At 40.9% G+C, this 18,394-nt stretch overlaps 1 protein-coding gene and 1 pseudogene across 4 annotated transcripts in view; one reads left to right on the forward strand and one right to left on the reverse strand.

Annotated features, from left to right (window-relative positions):
- Positions 1-5,182, forward strand: part of LOC113903499 (ankyrin repeat domain-containing protein 26-like) — an 89,260-nt gene extending 84,078 nt beyond the window's left edge. For all 4 annotated transcript variants that reach the window (XM_027559688.1, XM_027559690.1, XM_027559691.1 and 1 more), the window contains one exon: positions 5,148-5,182. The gene's annotated coding sequence lies outside the window, so the exon portion shown is untranslated. The remainder of the gene's footprint in view (positions 1-5,147) is intronic.
- On the reverse strand, positions 701-3,394 carry LOC113902727 (annotated as a pseudogene).
- Positions 5,183-18,394: the final 13,212 nt, after the last annotated feature.

Here is an 18,394-nt window from a genome sequence, read left to right on the forward strand (position 1 = left end):
CATGGAACTTTTGTTTAAAGTTTTGTCTTTTTATTCTAATGAATTCCAAACAAAGTTTAGGGGGCTCCCAGAAACAGCAAAGGCTTAAACTGGAAGTAAGAATTTCAGAGTAATTTGACCAGAAAACCAAATTAAACCTGAAGATCAACATCTGTACTGAACAGAACTACCCTGAGAATGTACAATTTGTGTTTTTAACCAGAATGTTGCTGCTGCTGCCAAGTCGCTTCAGTCGTGTCCGACTCTGTGTGACCCCATAGACAGCAGCCCACCAGACTACCCCGTCCCTGGGATTCTCCAGGCAAGAACACTGGAGTGGGGTGCCATTTCCTTCTCCAACGCATGAAAGTGAAATGTTATCAAGGACTTAAGATTTGAGGCATTCTTCTTCTTTTTTTTTTTTAGGACCTATCTCCTTTTACTTTATTTCAAAAAAAAAATTATTATAGTATAGTTGCTTTACAATGTTGTGTTAGTTTCATGTGTACAGCACAGTGAATAAGTTATACACATATCCACTTTTTTTTAGATTCTTTCCTGGCTCTCTTCAGTGTGCTATTTTAAGAAAGTTGGATTAAGGATCAATTAGAGCAGAGCACACCTAGCTTCCAGTCAAGGACTCTATCTGATAATGTGGGAGTGCTGCTGCTATGGTACTTGGAACAAGTCCTCTTAACCCTCCCACCTTCTCCTGGCCTCCCTATAAACCCCAGCCACTAGGTACCTTGATCTTCTTCAAGGCCAGACTCTTTTCAAGGCTGCCAGCCTTCTTAGGAAATGGATCATCCACACCTTGCTACCTTAGTTTTCCTCTCCTTCATCTGTCTTCAGGTAGTACTGCAGCCACATGGCTTTGGCCTGGAGAAGCAACTGGCTCAGCCCAATCCTCTCCCAGTTCCTCCCAGGATGGTGTGGCCAAGTAGATGATCTGACAGGCTAGGCTGTAGATGGGGAAGGTGTAGGTTTTCAGATTGAGGCCCTTGTTCCTTTTCCAGGCGAACAAGAGTGAATTGGAGGAGGGACACAGGAGCCCTGGTTCTTAGCACACACCTCGTTGTAGGGGATCTGGGTTCCACTGTCCTGTGTCACAATCAAAACCTGCACCGGGTCATCCATCTTGCAAATTTCTTCTAAGATTTCCAGCTCCAGCAGTGTCTCAAAGTTGGAGACCACTAGGATGGAGGCATAACTTACCTCGGTGCTCTTCCTAGAGACGGAGAAGATGAGAGAGAGTCGTTGGTGGTGAAATGTCCTGCACAAAGCGTAGCGCAGCCTTGGCGGGTCTCCCTACCGGGGTGTACTGCTCCTCAAGGTCGTCTTCTTCAGCCTGGGGCTGGTAAATCAGGCCGGTGCCGAGAAAGGCCTTTAACACCATGGGCAGCAGCAGATCCAGGGATGCGAGCCCACCTTTCAGTCCACCTGCCCGAAGGCCCGGGACAGCGGCGCCTCCAGGCAGTTGGTGTGGCAGCGGGGCCGCTGGGCCAATTGGTTCTCAGACCGCGATGCTGGCCGGAGGTGGTGGAGCCTCAGCCGCGACTCGGGAGGGGGCTCTGCGTTCTGCCCCACCGCCCAGCCAAGCTCGGTTCCGGTCTTGACCAGAGGCCGAGGGCGGCTCCGGCTCTAGGCCACGCCCTGCGGGCGGCCAGCTCTCTCTCTCCAGCTCAGGCCCCAGCTCCAACCCAGGCCCCTGGGACTTGGACCCAGGCTCTTGCCCCGCCTCCCGCTTCGGCTCTGGTGCAACCTTCGAGGGATTAAGGCTCATTTCCAGGAAGGAAAGGCCACGTTCTCAAACAGCACGGAAGATCAGAAAGGAGCTGTTGGACCGAGCACTCCTCTCCACCCACCCAACGGTTTCCTGGAGAACTTCTAAGCGAGTCTGTTTGAACCTGGGCTGCTCGTGCCCGAATGCTAGAACGTCGTTGGCGGTCACGTGGTAGCCTCAGTTCAGTTCAGTTCAGTTCAGTCAGTCAGTCATGTCCGACTATTTACGACCCCATGGACTACAGCACGCCAGGCCTCCCTATCCTTCACCAACACCTGGAGCTTGCTCAAACTCATGTCCATGTAGTCGGTGATGCCTTCCAACCATCTCATCCTCTGTCATCCCCTTCTCCTCCTGCCTTCAATCTTTCCGAGCGTCAGGGTCTTTTTCAAGGAATCAGTTCTTCACATCAGGTGGCCGAAGTATTGCAGCTTTCAGCTTCCGCATCAGTCCTTCCAATGAATATTCAGGACTGATTTCCTTTAGGATGGACTAGTTGGATCTGCTTGCAGAGGTAAGATCTCCAAGAGTCTTATTCAACACTACACTTAAAAAACATCAGTTCTTCGGTGATCAGCTTTCTTTATAGTTCAAGTCTCACATCCATACATGACTACTGGAAAAACCATAGCTTTGACTAGACAGACCTTTGATAGCAAAGTAATATCTCTGCTTTTTAATATGTTGTCAAGGTTGGTCATAGCTTTTCTTCCAAGGAGCAAGTGTCTCTTAATTTCACAGCTGCAGTCACCACCTGCAGTGGTTTTGGAGCCCCTCAAAATAAAGTCTGTCACTGTTTCCATTGTTTCCCCATCTATTTGCCATGATGTGATGGGACCAAATGCCATGATCTAACTAGCCCCCAATTTGTCCCTGGCACCCATCCTCTCAGGATTTAGTTAATACAAGAGGCACTTCTTAAGGCGAATGAAATGAGTGCTTACATGACTCACAATTGACTGGGAGAATTTGGCTTGTTCAGGTACACACACACACATGCACACACTCACACACACAAAAGGCATAGACTTTCCCTGTGTTCTAAGTGGTAGATTTTACCTTTGAGGGGATGATCCAGAAGCATGGTTCTAAGGTAAGGCTTTGGTGAACCTGGTCCAGCACAGTTTGTTATTTTTATTCTTTATAGACATAATGTTCTCCTTGTAAAAAGTTAGAAGTAAATGCATAAAATAAAAAGTGGGAAAGGAAGAACCCAAAGCCCAGTTCTAAAACTTCCTTCTATTGCATTCCTCTTCTTAACAGAAGTGTTAAAAAGTGGGTGCTTATCCTTACAAACTGTTTTCTTTGCATTTGCAAGCATATCCAGATATATGCAAGTATATATTTTTCATAAATATTATTGCACTATCTGTGTATGCAAGACCTGGGTTTGATCCCTGGGTTGGGAAGATCCTCTGGAGAATGGAAATGCTATCCACTCCAGTATTCTGGCCTGGAGAATTCCATGGACTGTATATTTCATGGGGTGGCAAAGAGTCAGACAGGGCTGAGCGAAAAAGAAAAAAAATTCTGTATGCAGATTACATTTTTAACCAAACACATCAAAGGATCTTAACATGTAACTGTATGTAGATTTACCTTTTTCTTTTGAATTGCTTTATAATTTTCCATTGTATGGCTGGGACATAAACTAGCCATAACATTATTGATAGATCTGTAGGTTGTTTAGAATGTTTTGCTGATATGAACAGTGCTAAGTGAACAAATCTTTTTCTTAGAGCACAAGAAATGTATTTGTAAGATGATTTTGTAGAATGGGATTTACTGGACCAAAGGCTATCCCATTTTAAATTTCAGAGTTCTTGATAAAATCCATAGAAGTTGGACTTTCCCAATTGCTCAGCAGGTAGAAAATTTGCTTGCAATGCAGGAAACACACCCTGGAGATATGGGTTTGATCCCTGGGCGGGGAAGAGCCCCTGGAGAAGGAAATGGCAACCCACTCCAGTATTCTTGCCTGGAAATTCCCATGGATGGAGGAGCCTGGTGGGCTACAATCCATGGGGTCGCAAAGAATTGGATACGACTGAGCAACTTCACTTTCACCTTTTCCTGGTTTCCCTTTTGGACTATTTACATTTTCTTCTTCACTATAGAAACTATCCGTGTGCTAAGGAAATAATCGCTTGTTCCTGTGCTTCAAGCGATGAAGATCCCCCTGCCCTGTTCTCCCACCCCCATTTTGCTGGTTGCCATGCCTTATGTTTGTAGTTGAATTAACTTAATTTTTTTAATGAGTTCTGGATTTTGTTACATAATAAACGGTCGTTTTCCTTGCACTAGGGCTTCCCTTGTGTCTCAGCTGATAAAGAATCTGCCTGCAATGCGAGAGACCTGGGTTTGATCCCTGGGTTGGGAAGATCCCCTAGAGAAGGGAAAGGCTACCCACTCGAGTATTCTGGCCTGGAGAATTCATGAACTATACAGTTATGGGGTCGAAAAGAGTCACACACCACTGAGCGACTTTCACTTTCACTTTCACTTTTCCTTGCAGTAATTATAATCTAATATAATTATAATTATATAATATATATTATATAATTATAATATAATCTTTAAAATTTCCATATATTCCTTTTTTAAATTGTTGAAGTATAGTTGATTTGTAGTTATGTTAATTTCTGGTGTACAGCAAAGTGATTCAGCTATACATATAAGTATACTTTTTATTTTTTAAGGTGGCCAAACATTTTATTCAGGCTACTGCAGTAGCAGAGAGACTTCAGTGTAAGCTGAGCTCATCTTTGCTGAAACAAAAGATAGGAGTGAGAGGGTAACAGGCAGGAAGGCTAGGGGGTCTCCAAAATGAGAAAATAGACTGCAAGTGTTAGACATTTTTATCTCTCTTAAGCGGCAGGATGGAGATGGCAACCCACTCCAGTACTCTTGCCTGGAAAACCCCATGGACGGAGGAGCCTGGTAGGCTGCAGTCCATGGGGTCACAAAGAGTCGGACACGACTGAGCAACTTCACTTTCACTTTTCACTTTCCTGCATTGGAGAAGGAAATGGCAGCCCACTCCAGTGTTCTTGCCTGGAGAGTCCCAGGGACAGAGGAGCCTGGTGGACTGCCATCTATGGGGTCGCACAGAGTCGGACACGACTGAAGCAACTTAGCAGCAGCAGCAGCAGCAAGGGGCAGGAGGAAACAAACTACAAGTGTCAGATTTTTTTCCTTCTCTATGCAAATTTAAAAGGAGATATCTTTTAAAATTCTGTGTTGCCATGACTACACCTGGTTCCATCTGAACTTAACTTTTCTCAAACCTTGAGCTAAGCAATGCATTTTTCTTATGGAAATGTTTTTCTTAAGCTATGTTAATGAACTATGTACTTACTCTAGACTCTGTCTTTCTTCACAACAGAGATCTTCATGACCCAGATAATCAGGATGGTGTGATCACTCACCTAGAGCCAGACATCCTGGAATGCAAAGTCAAGTGGGTCTTAGGAAGCATCACTATTAACAAAGCTAGTGGAGGTGATGGAATTCCAGTTGAGCTATTTCAGATCCTAAAAGATGATGCAGTGAAAGTGCTACATTCAATATGCCAGCAAATCTGAAAAACTGAGCAAGGGCCACAGGACTGGCAAAGGTCAGTTTTCATTCAAATCCCAAAGAAAGCCAATGCCAAAGAACGCTCAAACTACCACACAATTGCACTCATCTCACACGCTAGCAGAGTAATGCTCAAAATTCTCCAAGCCAGCCTTCAACAGTACATGAATTGTGAACTTCCATATTTTCAAGCTGGATTTAGAAAAGGCAGAGGAACCAGAGATCAAATTCCAACATCCATTGGATCATTGAGAAAGCAAGAGAGTTTCAGAAAAACATCTACTTTTGCTTTATTGACTATGCCAAAGCCTTTGACTGTGTGGATCACAATAAACTGTGGAAAATTCTGAAAGAGACGGGAAACCAGAGCACCTGACCTGCCTCTTGAGAAATCTGTATCCAGGTCAGGAAGCAACAGTTAGAACTGGACATGGAACAACAGACTGGTTCCAAATCAGGAAAGGTGTATGTCAAGGCTGTATATTGTCACCCTGCTTATTTAACTTATATGCAGAGTACATAATGAGAAATACTGGACTGGATGAAGCAGAAGCTGGAATCAAGATAACTGGGGGAAATATCAATAGCCTCAGATATGCAGATGACACCATCCTTATGGCAGAAAGCAAAGAAGAACTAAAGAGCCTCTTGATGAAAGTGACAGAGGAGAGTGAAAAAGTTGGCTTAAAGCTCAACATTCAGAAAACTAAGATCATGGCATCTGGTCCCATCACTTCATGGCAAATAGATGGGGAAACAATGAAAACAGTGATAGACTTTATTTTGGGGGACTCCAAAATCACTGCAGATGGTGACTGCACCCATGAAATTAAAAGACGCTTGCTCCGTGGAAGAAAAGTTATGACCAACCAAGACAGCATATTAAAAAGCAGAGATATTACTTTGCTATCAAAGGTCTGTCTAGTCAAAGCTATGGTTGTTCCAGTAGTCATGTATGGATGTGAGAGTTGGACTATAAAGAAAGCTGGGCGCCAAAGAATTGATGCTTTTGAACTGTGGTATTGGAGGAGACTCTTACAGTCTAAGGGACTGCAAGGAGATCCAACCAGTCCATCATAAAGGAAATCAGTCCTGAATATTCATTGGAAGGACTGATGCTGAAGCTGAAGCTGCAATTATTTGGCCACCTAATGCAAAGCACTGACTCATTTGAAAAGACCCTAATGCTTGGAAAGATTGGGGTGGGAGGAAAAGGGGACAACAGAGGATGAGATGGTTGGATGGCATCACCAACTCAATGGACATGATTTTGAGTAAACTCCGGGAGCTGGTGTTTGGTCCAGGCCTGGCATGCTACAGTCCATGGGGTCACAAAGAGTCAGACACAACTGAGTGACTGAACTGAACTGAACACTCTTTCTTCAAGTTGGTTCCACCTAAGACTCAGAACCCACTTGACAAACCAGTATGTTTTACACTTGCAAATGTTCTCTTAAGTTATGTTAATGAGACTATGTCTTTGCTTGGAAACCTGCCTTTCTTCAAAATTCATGTCAATCATTTTATGGCCTGAGACAACTTACCTTGTGCTAATGTTATCTCAAAATGTATGTTGTGGATGAGGGGCCTGATACCACTCTGAGTTTTGAGACATTTCCTTTCTCTAATTAACAGCCTGCTGATAGGAATATAACATACTGCTGAAGACTAGCAGGGGGGCACTCTTTCTGCCTCCTCTGATTTCTATGTCAGAACCTTTGTCTATCTCTTTTATACTTTAATAAAAACTTTATCACACAAAAGCTCTGAACGATCACTGGCCCCAGATTGAATTCCTCTCCTCTGGAGGCCAAGAATCCCAACCTCTTTCACAGCTCAGCAACAACCTTTCAGGAAGTTTCTATTTATTTATTTACTTGGAGAATAATTGCTTTACAATGTTGTGTTACTTTTGCTGGGGCTTCACTCCAGTACTCTTGCCTGGAAAATCCCATGGACGGAGGAGCCTGGTAGGTGCAGTCCATGGGGTCTCGAAGAGTCGGACTCGACTTCACTTTCACTTTCACTTTTCACTTTCCTGCATTGGAGAAGGAAATGGGAACCCACTCCAGTGTTCTTGCCTGGAGAATCCCAGGGACGGCGGAGCCTGGTGGGCTGCCGTCTATGGGGTTGCACAGAGTTGGACACGACTGAAGTGACTTAGCAGCAGCAGCAGTGTGAGGAAAGCAGGAGAGACTCCATCTTGAAGCCTGTCATCCATCTTAAAGACAGGATGTAAACTAGGCCTGAACCCTGCCCAAGAGTGAGGAAACTATTGCTAATGAAATCCAGGTCTCCTGGAGACTTCCCTCCCTACAGATGGCAAATGGAGATTGTAGTTGAGGTCAGGCTGCCCCTGTTACACTAACCATGGAGACATCCCCCCTTGATGTATAATCAGTGTCGCCCCCCCTTCACCTGAATTGTTCTCCTAGCACCTTAATTGTTCACCTTAATTGTTCCACTTGTTGTAAAATTCAGTCATATACAACAAAGAGGTTGCTAACATGTAACCGATCACATAGCAGGGAGTATAAAACTGGGTCTCAGAAACATCAGGGTTCCTTGTTGGGAACTGATTCCCCTTGGACTCGCTGGTGTAATAAACTTTACTCCACTGTCTTGAGAGTCCTCCAAGGTGTGTTTTGGACCTCCAGATTCCATGACACTTTCTGCCGTATAGCAATGTGAATCAGGTATAACTAGATATATTATGTACGTATATATATATGTCCCCTCCCTCTTGAGCCTCTCTCCCTCCTCACCCCATCTAGGGGTTCTAGGTTGTCACAGAGTGCCAAGCTAGTCTCCCTGTGTTATATAGCAGCTTCCCACTAGCTATCTGTTTCATACATGGTAATGCATATAGGTCAACGTTATTTTCTCAATTTATCCCAAGCTCTTCTTCCCCTACTGTGTTCATAAGTCCTCTATGTCTGTATCTCCAGTCCTTCCCTACAAATAGGATTATCAGTACAATTTTTCTAGATTCCATATATACATGTTAATATATAGTATTTTTCTCTTTTGGACTTACTTAGCTCTGTAAAACAGCTTCTAGGTTCATCCACCTCACTACAACTGACTCAAATCCATTCCCTTTTATGGCTGAATCATATTCCATTGTATATACATACCACAGCTTCTTTATCCATTCATCTGTCCATGGACATCAAGGCTGTTTCCATGTCCTGGCTATTGTAAATAGTGCTACAGTGAACAAACACTGGGGTACATGTGTCTTTGAATTGTTGTTTTTCTCAGGGTGTATTCGAAGTAGTGAATTTCCATATTGTTCTACATGATGACTGTATTAATTTACATTGCTACCAACCATGCAGGAGGGTTCCCTGTTCTCCACATCCCCTCCAGCATGTATTGTTTGTAGATTTTTTGATGATGGCCATTCTGAGTAGTGTGAGGTGATACCTCATTATAGTTTGATTTGCATTTCTGTAATAATTAGCAAATTATTATAATTATCATATAATTATTATAAATTCTCTGCCTCCTTAGAAACCTGTATGTGGGTCAAGAAGCAACAGTTAGAATCAGACATGCAACAACAAACTGGTTGAAAATTGGGAAAGGAGTACCACAAGGCTATATGTTGTCACCTTGCTTATTTAACTTATGTGCAGAGTACGTCATCTGAAATGCCAGGCTGGATGAATCACAAGCTGGAATTCAGGAGAAATATCAACAACCTCAGATATGCAGATTTGTTGTTGTTCAGTCACTCAATTCAGAGAAGGCAATGGCAACCCACTCCAGTACTCTTGCCTGGAAAATCCTGTGGATGGAGGAGTCTGGTAGGCTGCAGTCCTTGGGGTCGAGGACAGTTGGACATGACTGAGTGACTTCACTTTCACTTTTCACTTTCATGTATTGGAGAAGGCAATGGCAACCCACTCCAGTGTTCTTGCCTGGAGAATCCCAGGGATGCGGGAGCCTGATGGGCTGCCGTCTATGGGGATGCATAGAGTTGGACACGACTGAAGAGACTTAGAGGCAGCAGCTGCAGTCACTCAGGTGTATCCAACTCTTTGAGACTCTTTGCTACTACAGCACTCCAGGCTTCCCTGTCCTTCACCATCTCCCAGAGCTTGCTCAAACTCATGTTCATTGAGTTGGTGATGCCTTCCAACCATCTCATCCTCTGTCATCAGAGTCTTTTCTAATGAGCCTATGCTTTGCCTCAAGTGGCCAAAGTATTGGAGTTTCAGCTTCAGCATCAGTTCTTCCAATGAATATTCAGGACTGATTTCCTTTAGGATTGACTGGTTTAATTTCCTTGCAGTCCAAGGGACTCTCAAGAGTCTCCTCCAATACCACAGTTCAAAAGCATCAATTCTTCAGTGCTCAGCTTTCTTTATGGTCCAACTCTCACATTCATACTTGACTACTGGAAAAACTATAGCTTTGATTAGACGATTCTTTGTCAGAAAAGTAAAGTCTCTGCTTTTTAATATGCTGTCTAGGCTGGTCATAGCTTTTCTTCCAAGGAGCAAGCGTCTTTTAATTTCATGGGTGCAGTCACCATCTGCAGTGATTTTGGAGCCCAAGGAAATAAAGTCTGTCACTTTTTCCATTGTTTCCCTATCTATTTTCCATGAAGTGATGGGACTGGATGCCATGATGTTAGTTTTTGAATGTTGAGTTTTAAGCCAGCTTTTTCACTCTCCCCTTTCACTTTTATCAAGAGGCTCTTTAGTTCCACTTCGCTTTCTGCCATAAGGGTGAATGTAGAAAATGATACCACTCTAATGGCAGGAAGTGAAAAGAAACTAGAGTCTCTGTTTTGTTTTTAATCTTTAGATTGCTTTATTATATGCAAATATCATTCCTAGTACACAATCTACAAATCAGTTCCTCAGAGGTATTTAGTGCAATGATAAACACATCACTTTTTACTGTGTTTACTTAAAAAGGAAAAAAAAATTAATCCAAATCACATTGGGAGATCTTTATTCATTTAAATTGACATTGTTAATTTTGTCTGCCAAGTCCTTAGTAAATATACCTTTAGTTGATACAAACTTCCAGGTTCTCAAATAACACAGGATCATCATAAGGACTAGCAGTTATCAAGAGTTTTGTAATGATTAAAATAATGTTCAAATAATTCATAAGCTACTTCACTGAAATACTTAAAAGAATATTCTGGGGAGTGTTTGAAAGATCTGCTTATAAATAGTGACTGATATACTTAGTTAAGTATTTGGTGCTGTCTCTTGATGAGGGTGAAAGAGGAGAGTGAAAAACTGGCTTAAAACTGGCTTAAAACTCAACATTCAAAAAACAAAGATTGTAGCATCTGGTCCTATCGCTTCATGGCAAATAGAAGGGGAAAAAATGAAAACAGTGACAGATTTTATTTTCTTAGACTCTAAAATCACTGAGGATGATGACTGTAGCCATGAAATTATAGACACTTTCTCCTTGGAAGGAAAGCTGTGACAAACCTAGACAGTGTATTAAAAAGCAGAGGCATCACTTTGCTGACAAAAGTCCATGTAGTCATGTACAGATGTGAGAGTTGGACCATAAAGAAGGCTGAGTGCTGGTTAATTGATGCTTTAGAATTGTGGTGCTGAAAGAAGACTCTTGAGAGTCCCTTGGACTGCAAGGAGATCACACCAATCAATCCTAAAGGAAATCAACGCTGAATATTCATTGGAAGGACTGATGCTGAAGCTGAAGATCCAGTGCTTTGCCTCCTGATTGGGAAAGACCCTGATGCTGGGAAAGATTGAAGGTGAAAGGAGAAGGGGGTGACAGGGGATGAGATGGTTAGATAACATCATTGACTCAATGGACATGAATTTGAATAAACTCTGGGAGATAGTGAAGGACAGGGAAGCCTGGCAGGCTGCAATCCATGGGATAGGAAAGAGTGGGACAGGACTTAGCAACTAAACAAATAATTAGCAATGTTGAACCTCTTTTCATGTGCCTATTGGCCATCTGTGTGTCTTTTTTTTTTTTTTGAGAAATGTCTGTTTAGGTCTTCTGCCCATTTCTTTTTTTCTTTTCTCTTTTCTTCTCTTTTTTTTCTTTTTCTTCTTCTCTTTCTTTTTTTCCTGCCCATTTTTTAATTGGGTTGTTTCTTTGTTATTATATGAGCTATTTGTATTTTTTGAAATAAGTCATTTGACAGTCACATCTTTTGCAAATATTTTCTTACATTTTGTAGGTTGTCTTTTCATTTTGTTTATGGTTTCCTTTGCTATGCAGAAGCTTGTAAGTTTAATTAGGTCCCATTTGCTTATTTTTGTTTTTATTTCGATTGCCTTGAGAGACTGACCTAAGAAAACAGCAGTGTGATTTATGTCAGAGAATGTTTTGTCTATGTTCTATGGTGTCATGGTTACATTTAAATTGTTTTATGGTGTCGTGTTACACTTAGATCTTTAAGCTATTTTGAGTTTATTTTTGTGTATGGTTAGAGGGTGTGTTTTAACTCCATTGATTTACATGCAGCTGTCCAGCTTTTCCAGCACCACTTGCTGAAGAGGGAAAAATTTGCATTTAAAAGTGATCCATCTGGAAATTTATTTTAATGTAATGTAAAGTGGTTAAGAGTCAATGACATTGAACGCTTGCTTCAAGCGAAAGTTTGCTACCTTTCCATAATATGAAATTTAACTGAAACATGGCTGCTCAATTAAGGACTACATTTTCTAATTCCTTTGACTTATGTGTGTGGCCCCATGACCAGTAGTCACTACAAAATGTACATGGAAGTGATGTGTGTCACCTGTAGGCCAAGACCTTTAAGAAGCTCTCTGTCCCATCTGCCATCTAGACACAGGCAACAGAAGAGGCCATTTAGATTATGACACCAGAAGTTGGCAGGAACCTGGGTCTCTGAATTACTGGGATCAAGATAGCCACTCACTGGCCAGGAGCATCAACAGTGACTGTTACACGAATGAGAATTACACTCTTATTGTGGTAAGTCACCAAAATGTTGGGATTTCTTTATTAAAGTTGGCAGTATGGCTTCACCGATGCAGAATCTGTCCCTGAGCACTTGTGTCTGAGCACACTTCATTTTATTCAGCAAGCACTCTGTTCACTGCCAGTGTAGTTTCTGAGCCCCACAGGACCAGAAACTTCTAGAGTTAAATTTCCTCAAAAAAGAAGCACAGAGATCAAATATTATCGTCCACTTTGGAAAAAAATTTTTTGTATAAACTGCCATACAATTTCTTTCTTATTATCTTCCATTCATTATCAAGATTAATAAAGCACACTTAGAGAAATAAGCTCAACAGTTATTGGATACCACATGAATATTATTCAACTTACTTGTTGAATTATAATTTGTTGAATAAGTTAGCTTGTCAACTTGTATTGACAAGCCTAGATCCAAACACTTCCAATCAGTATATTATCATATACTGATAATATATAACAAGAATATAAATTCTCTGTTTTGTTTCCTACACCCTGAAAGGAGAAATCCTTATATTTGTTAACTCTCAAAGGGATTAAATTTTTTACCTTCTGTAATACAAAACTCAATAAGAGGAGGTTGTATGGTTCCAATGCAATTTCCTTGCAGACACTAAAGATGATGTATCCTCATTTGCTACATAAAAGAGAGATTAGGACTGGGTAAGATTTTTATATTTCTGTGCTGTAACGTGTTTTTTCCTAAGGGGAAATATGCTTATGTGGAAAATCTTCAGTCTTCTCAAGCTGATAATATCTACATCAGCAAACCCTTCTTTCTCATATTCCCTGCTCCATTTTGTACCACGGTATTGAGGATTCAAGTCAGTTGTTGAATCACTAAAATTTGCCATTTCTCAGCACAATAGGTGCTTTTTATCAAAGACAGACGTTCAGTGATTGCACCATATTACCCACATACAATTGAAGTTTTTACATCCTGTTGTAACAGTGCATTTGAATTTCAACATGAAACCTAAAGACGGATTATCTCTTAAGATGTAACCTTAGAGCAGTGACTTTGTAAGGTGTTTCAAACAGAAAGGAACCATTTGTTCCTTTCCCTTCAGGATTGAGTAAAATAAAGATTTCTCAGAGACTCTAAGACTTGTATTAATGATGAAATGACTCACTTTATTCCAATTTAATGTTGCTTTTTTAACATGGTTATATTATATATGCATTGTAAACCTTAGTGCATTTTTGGTTTTTCTCTTACTTTGCTTTTTAATAAATCACAATACTAATTTATTACCATGAGAAATATAACAAACAGGGCAGATTTTCTTTTGTGGATTAACATTCTTCCTATATAATAAAAGTTATGGGGGGAATCGGAGAAGGCAATAGCACCCCACTCCAGTACTCTTGCCTGGAAAATCCCATGGATGGAGGGGCCTGGTGGGCTGCAGTCCACGGGGTCGCTAAGAGTCGGACACGACTGAGCGACTTCACTTTCACTTTTCACTTTCACTTTTCACTTTCACTTTTCACTTTCATGCATTGGAGAAGGAAATGGCAACCCACTCCAGTGTTCTTGCCTGGAGAATCCCAGGGACGGCAGAGCCTGGTGGGCTGCCGTCTATGGGGTCACACAGAGTCGGACACGACTGAAGTGACTTAGCAGCATGGGGGGAATCAGTTCTACAATTTAAAAGATTTTAATGCAGTGGTTCTTCATGTTTTGGGATATGAATATCCGATATCACCTCTCCTCAGGCAAAATGTACGTTTGTGTGTATATTCAAGGTTTTTCCTGTTTCCAAGAGCTCCTGGCCCCTGTGGACTTTACATTGGCCTAGTTATTTGGGGAAGGGAGTGCAGTGCAGAGTCTTTGATACCTACTCTGCCAGTACTCCAGATGGGTGAGCTGTGTGATTTCATGCCTATTTTTCTCTTTGAAATTTCACTGTGTGAAATTTGTATGTGCAATATGAATTGGGATAAACCACATTCTGTAAACATTAATATAAGACTAAAAAACTCAGCCCGGGAAATCTGCTCAGTAAATCCCTGATAACGTCGCCTCAGACAAGAAGTTCTGTTTGTGTCATTTGTACCAATATCTAGCCCTTTACCTTATGCAGTGGTGAGAACAGCAGCTCTATAGTAAGGCACCTGTGTTCACCCTCTGCTGGGCAACATCTTAGGTGTGTCACCTTGGGCATTTAAATGGGCATAATTAGAACACCTACCTTTAAGGAGTTTGAGATAGTGCTGCTTTTATAAGAACGCAATCATTATTCAAGAAACAACAAATGCCTATGCCAGTATTTGCAATATTTAGAACAATTACTTTGCCTATGGGAAGCCTTTCTGATCTCTGTGCCAAGTTGGTGAAACAGAATTGTCTAGAAAAAGTTCCTAAACTCCTTCGTGTTGTCTTGACGGAGCTCTCTTCCTCCGGCACAATCCCTCGGAAGCATGGGGGTGAGGTGAGGACAGTTGGATTCCTACATGGAACCAAGCTCTGGTGACTTCCTGTGTGTGCACACTCAGATATGTCTAATTCTTTGCAACCCCATGAACTATATAGCCCACCAGGCTCCTCTATCCATGGCATTTCCCAGGCAAGAATACTGGAATGGGTTGCCATTTCCTTCTCCGGGGGATCTCTCCAACCCAGGGATCAAACCCACATCTATTACATCTCCTGCACTGGCAGCTGGATTCTTCACCACTAGCACCACCTGACTTCCTAGAACATGGACAATCTGCAATACCTTCCAAGCCTGCAGATCTGCAATACCTTCCAAGCCTGCATTCGCTTTTGCAATCTGTAGTTTGAATTAGGTCGTTAGATAGAGTTCTTGCTTTTGACTTTTTTTGGAGAACTTAAGTCTACTAAACAAAATACTTTGTGACAGCGTCACAAAAGTTCTTAGAAGGAAGATTTCAGACCTTGAACTTCAGCTTTAGAAATCAGATATCTAGAAAGAAACGACAGTTCGTTTTCCACAAATAAATTTAAATAATTACAAGTTTTAAAACTTTCCATAGTGAAGCTCTAGGAAGTGATAGCATTTGGGCACTAGTTTTGATAATGGGTAATTTAAACAACATGTGGTAACATTTACAAAAATGTGTAAGCAATCAAAATTAATTCATTAAGCATTTGTATTTCTGTCATGTACTTACATAGGTGTTTCCTGATTCTATAGGACCAATGGTTCTTTTCATGCCAGCATACAGCAAACAGATGGAAAACATTAACTACTATTTTCCATACTTGTCAAAAATATTTTGTAATCATTACTCTCTCTATATACATATTATACTAAATTACAATAGAGAAAATATTTATGATAAAGTGGACCACTGGTGTGAAAGAAGAAACAAACTAAACTTTAAAAGGAAAATAGAGTAGTGATTTTAAATTAAAAACCATCAAGAAATAAAATGATAGGGATTGGATTTTGCTTTCTCGTGTCTTTATACAACCTTTCTATGTAATTTTAGCATCTACAGAGCCTGGGCTATATCTGATATTTACAAATCACCTCTGAGAGCTAGTAAAAATTTTTCACCAATGCAAACTTGATAACTAGCCAATAAAGCAGATTCTGAACCAGTTGGTCTGATTCTATCATTGGTACTAAGTTAGCTAAGACCTCCATTTTTAATCTTTGTCACATTTTGAGGACTTTAAAAACATTATAAATTATCATTGCTGTTTTTAACATCAGAACTAAAGAATTTTAGAGCTAGTAAGGAGGTAGGCAGTTATCTGGTCCACACCTTTTATTTTACACCAAACTGATGCATTTGCACAGAATTTAAATAGTTCATTAATGTTTATTGGAAGCTGTTATTCCTACTTTGCCTCTCAATTTTTTTTTTTATCCTCTTTTTTGCAACTCTGGTTATTTTTCTTTTGTCTGTTTTTTGACATAACCAATAGCTTTCCAGGTGGCTCAGTAGTAAAGAATCTGCCTGCTGATCCAGGAGATCCCAGAGTTCGATCGCTGAGACGGGAAGGTCCCCTGCAGGAGGAAATGGCAACCCACACAAGTATTCTTGCCTGGAGAATCCCATAGACAGAGGAACCTGATGGACTACAGACCATGAGGTCGCAGAGTCAAGTTGGATGCAACCGACCACAAGCACGCATGCACGTACACACACATACACACACACACAGGTATACTTCTTGGTTTGCTATTTGTATTTTCTTTTGGCTGTTCAGTAGAAATAGTTGCTGTGAGCCTATAACCTCTTCAACTCTCAGTGACTAGCAGAGAAAGTCCTTATTATCTGGATAAATGTCTTCTTATACCTTTGCAGTAACATCTGCTGATTAATTAATGTAAGGAAATTAGAACTCTCTTAGGTTATAAAAAAAACTCTTTTTAAAAAGTACTTTAAAAAGGTACTTTATTAAATGTATATTGTGGATTCTTACAAAACAACTTATCTTTGGAAGATCTTGGGTGTAGCTGGGCCTTGAGAACTTCTGGAACCAAGCCTTGAATGCCATCAAGATTCCCAGTGGCTTGTCCTTTTTTTTTTTGTCTGCCTTGCATTCCTTCTTTTTGAATACAAATGAATTTTTCTCCAAAAATGTACTACCAGATCTGAGTTTGAATCTTAACAGTATTCTAATTCTGGTCCTAAAATTCTAGGTAAAGGACACGGATTGGCTTAGCCTGAATCACGTGCCTGCTTATAGACAGATCGACTTAGGCCAGGAAATGAATTACCGAAGTTACAGCATTTTGTCTCCAGGGAGCACTCTCGGCTCCAATCAGTGGTATCCAGGAAGTGGAATCATTCATCTCCCACCAAAACCATAAATTACTGGAGAAAGAGTAGTTCTGAGAAAAGCAGATTCCAGAGGAACAAGTTGTCTTACGAGTCAGTGTGAGACCAGATTTGAGATTTGCTCTCCACATTTTCCTAAATCACCATTCCAATCTCTCCCTTCCCCATCCGTGTAGGAACAGGTCAAATTTTAAAGCAGCCTAAAAAATTAGTCTATAGATTTTACCCACACATCTTTATACCAGTACTGGGGTATTTTTAACAGTTTTAATTGTGTAGTAAATGATACATATAAAAGTTCATAAGTGACATTGATGTAAATTAGGAAACATAAAAATAAATCCCTGTGAATCCATGACCTAAGTTGAGGAAATAGCATATTACAAACACTGCTAAAGCCCACAGTGTGTACACTCTGTAGCCTTCCTCAAAAAAATGAAATGAAAGTGTGAGTCGCTCAGTTGTGTCCAACGCTTTGCAGCCCCATGGACTATAGCCTGCAAGTCTCCACTGTCCATGGGATTCTCCAGGAAAGGATAATGGAATGTGGAGTCATTCCTTTCTCCAGGTGATCTTCCCCACCCAGGGATCGAATCCAGGTCTCCTGCACTGCAGGCAGATTCTCCAGCAGGAAAGCCTCCAACACCTTACTTAATGCAGTAGATAAGTATTATTATGGTTCCCCTTGTTGGCAGGAAGACAATGGAAGTAGTAAAGGAGGTAGGCTCTGGATCAGAACACTACGTTTTCCACTTACTACATGCATGAGATTAGGTGAATTACTTCATTTCCCTGTACATCTCTCTAGTCTTCACCTGTAAAATGGGATTAAATTGTTTAATAGAAATATTCTTTAACAAGGGACAAGTTAAACAATTGTCTGCTACAGGGCACAGAAAAAGAGATCGGATTTTTGGTTCTCAAATGGAAATGAAAGGACGAGTTCTTCTGTGTTTCTCTGGCAATAGAAGCCAAAAACTCGTTACATTTCATTTAGAAAGTAGAAGATATGAAAGAATCTGAATATCTTTCAGTGATGCCCATTTCCTAATATCTATTAATTTTATTTACTATTACCAGGTATACACACCTCTACTTTGAAAATATACTTAGGAAAATGGATGTAAAATCAATAAAATCATCCCTTGGGGGGAGAAATTGCATTTTGTAATTTTATTTAATGTGAATTTATGTGAAACTAAACTGTAGCCATATAGACACTAGTGAAATTAAAAGCATTGTTATGTAGTGACTCTTTGGGCCACCTTTTGGGTCCTTTCAAGGGTCTGTCTGTAAATACAGGCAGCAAAAGTACTCAAGCATTTGTGAGGT

Source organism: Bos indicus x Bos taurus, chromosome 13 (genome assembly GCF_003369695.1).
Source record: "Bos indicus x Bos taurus breed Angus x Brahman F1 hybrid chromosome 13, Bos_hybrid_MaternalHap_v2.0, whole genome shotgun sequence".
Lineage (NCBI taxonomy): Eukaryota > Metazoa > Chordata > Mammalia > Artiodactyla > Bovidae > Bos > Bos indicus x Bos taurus.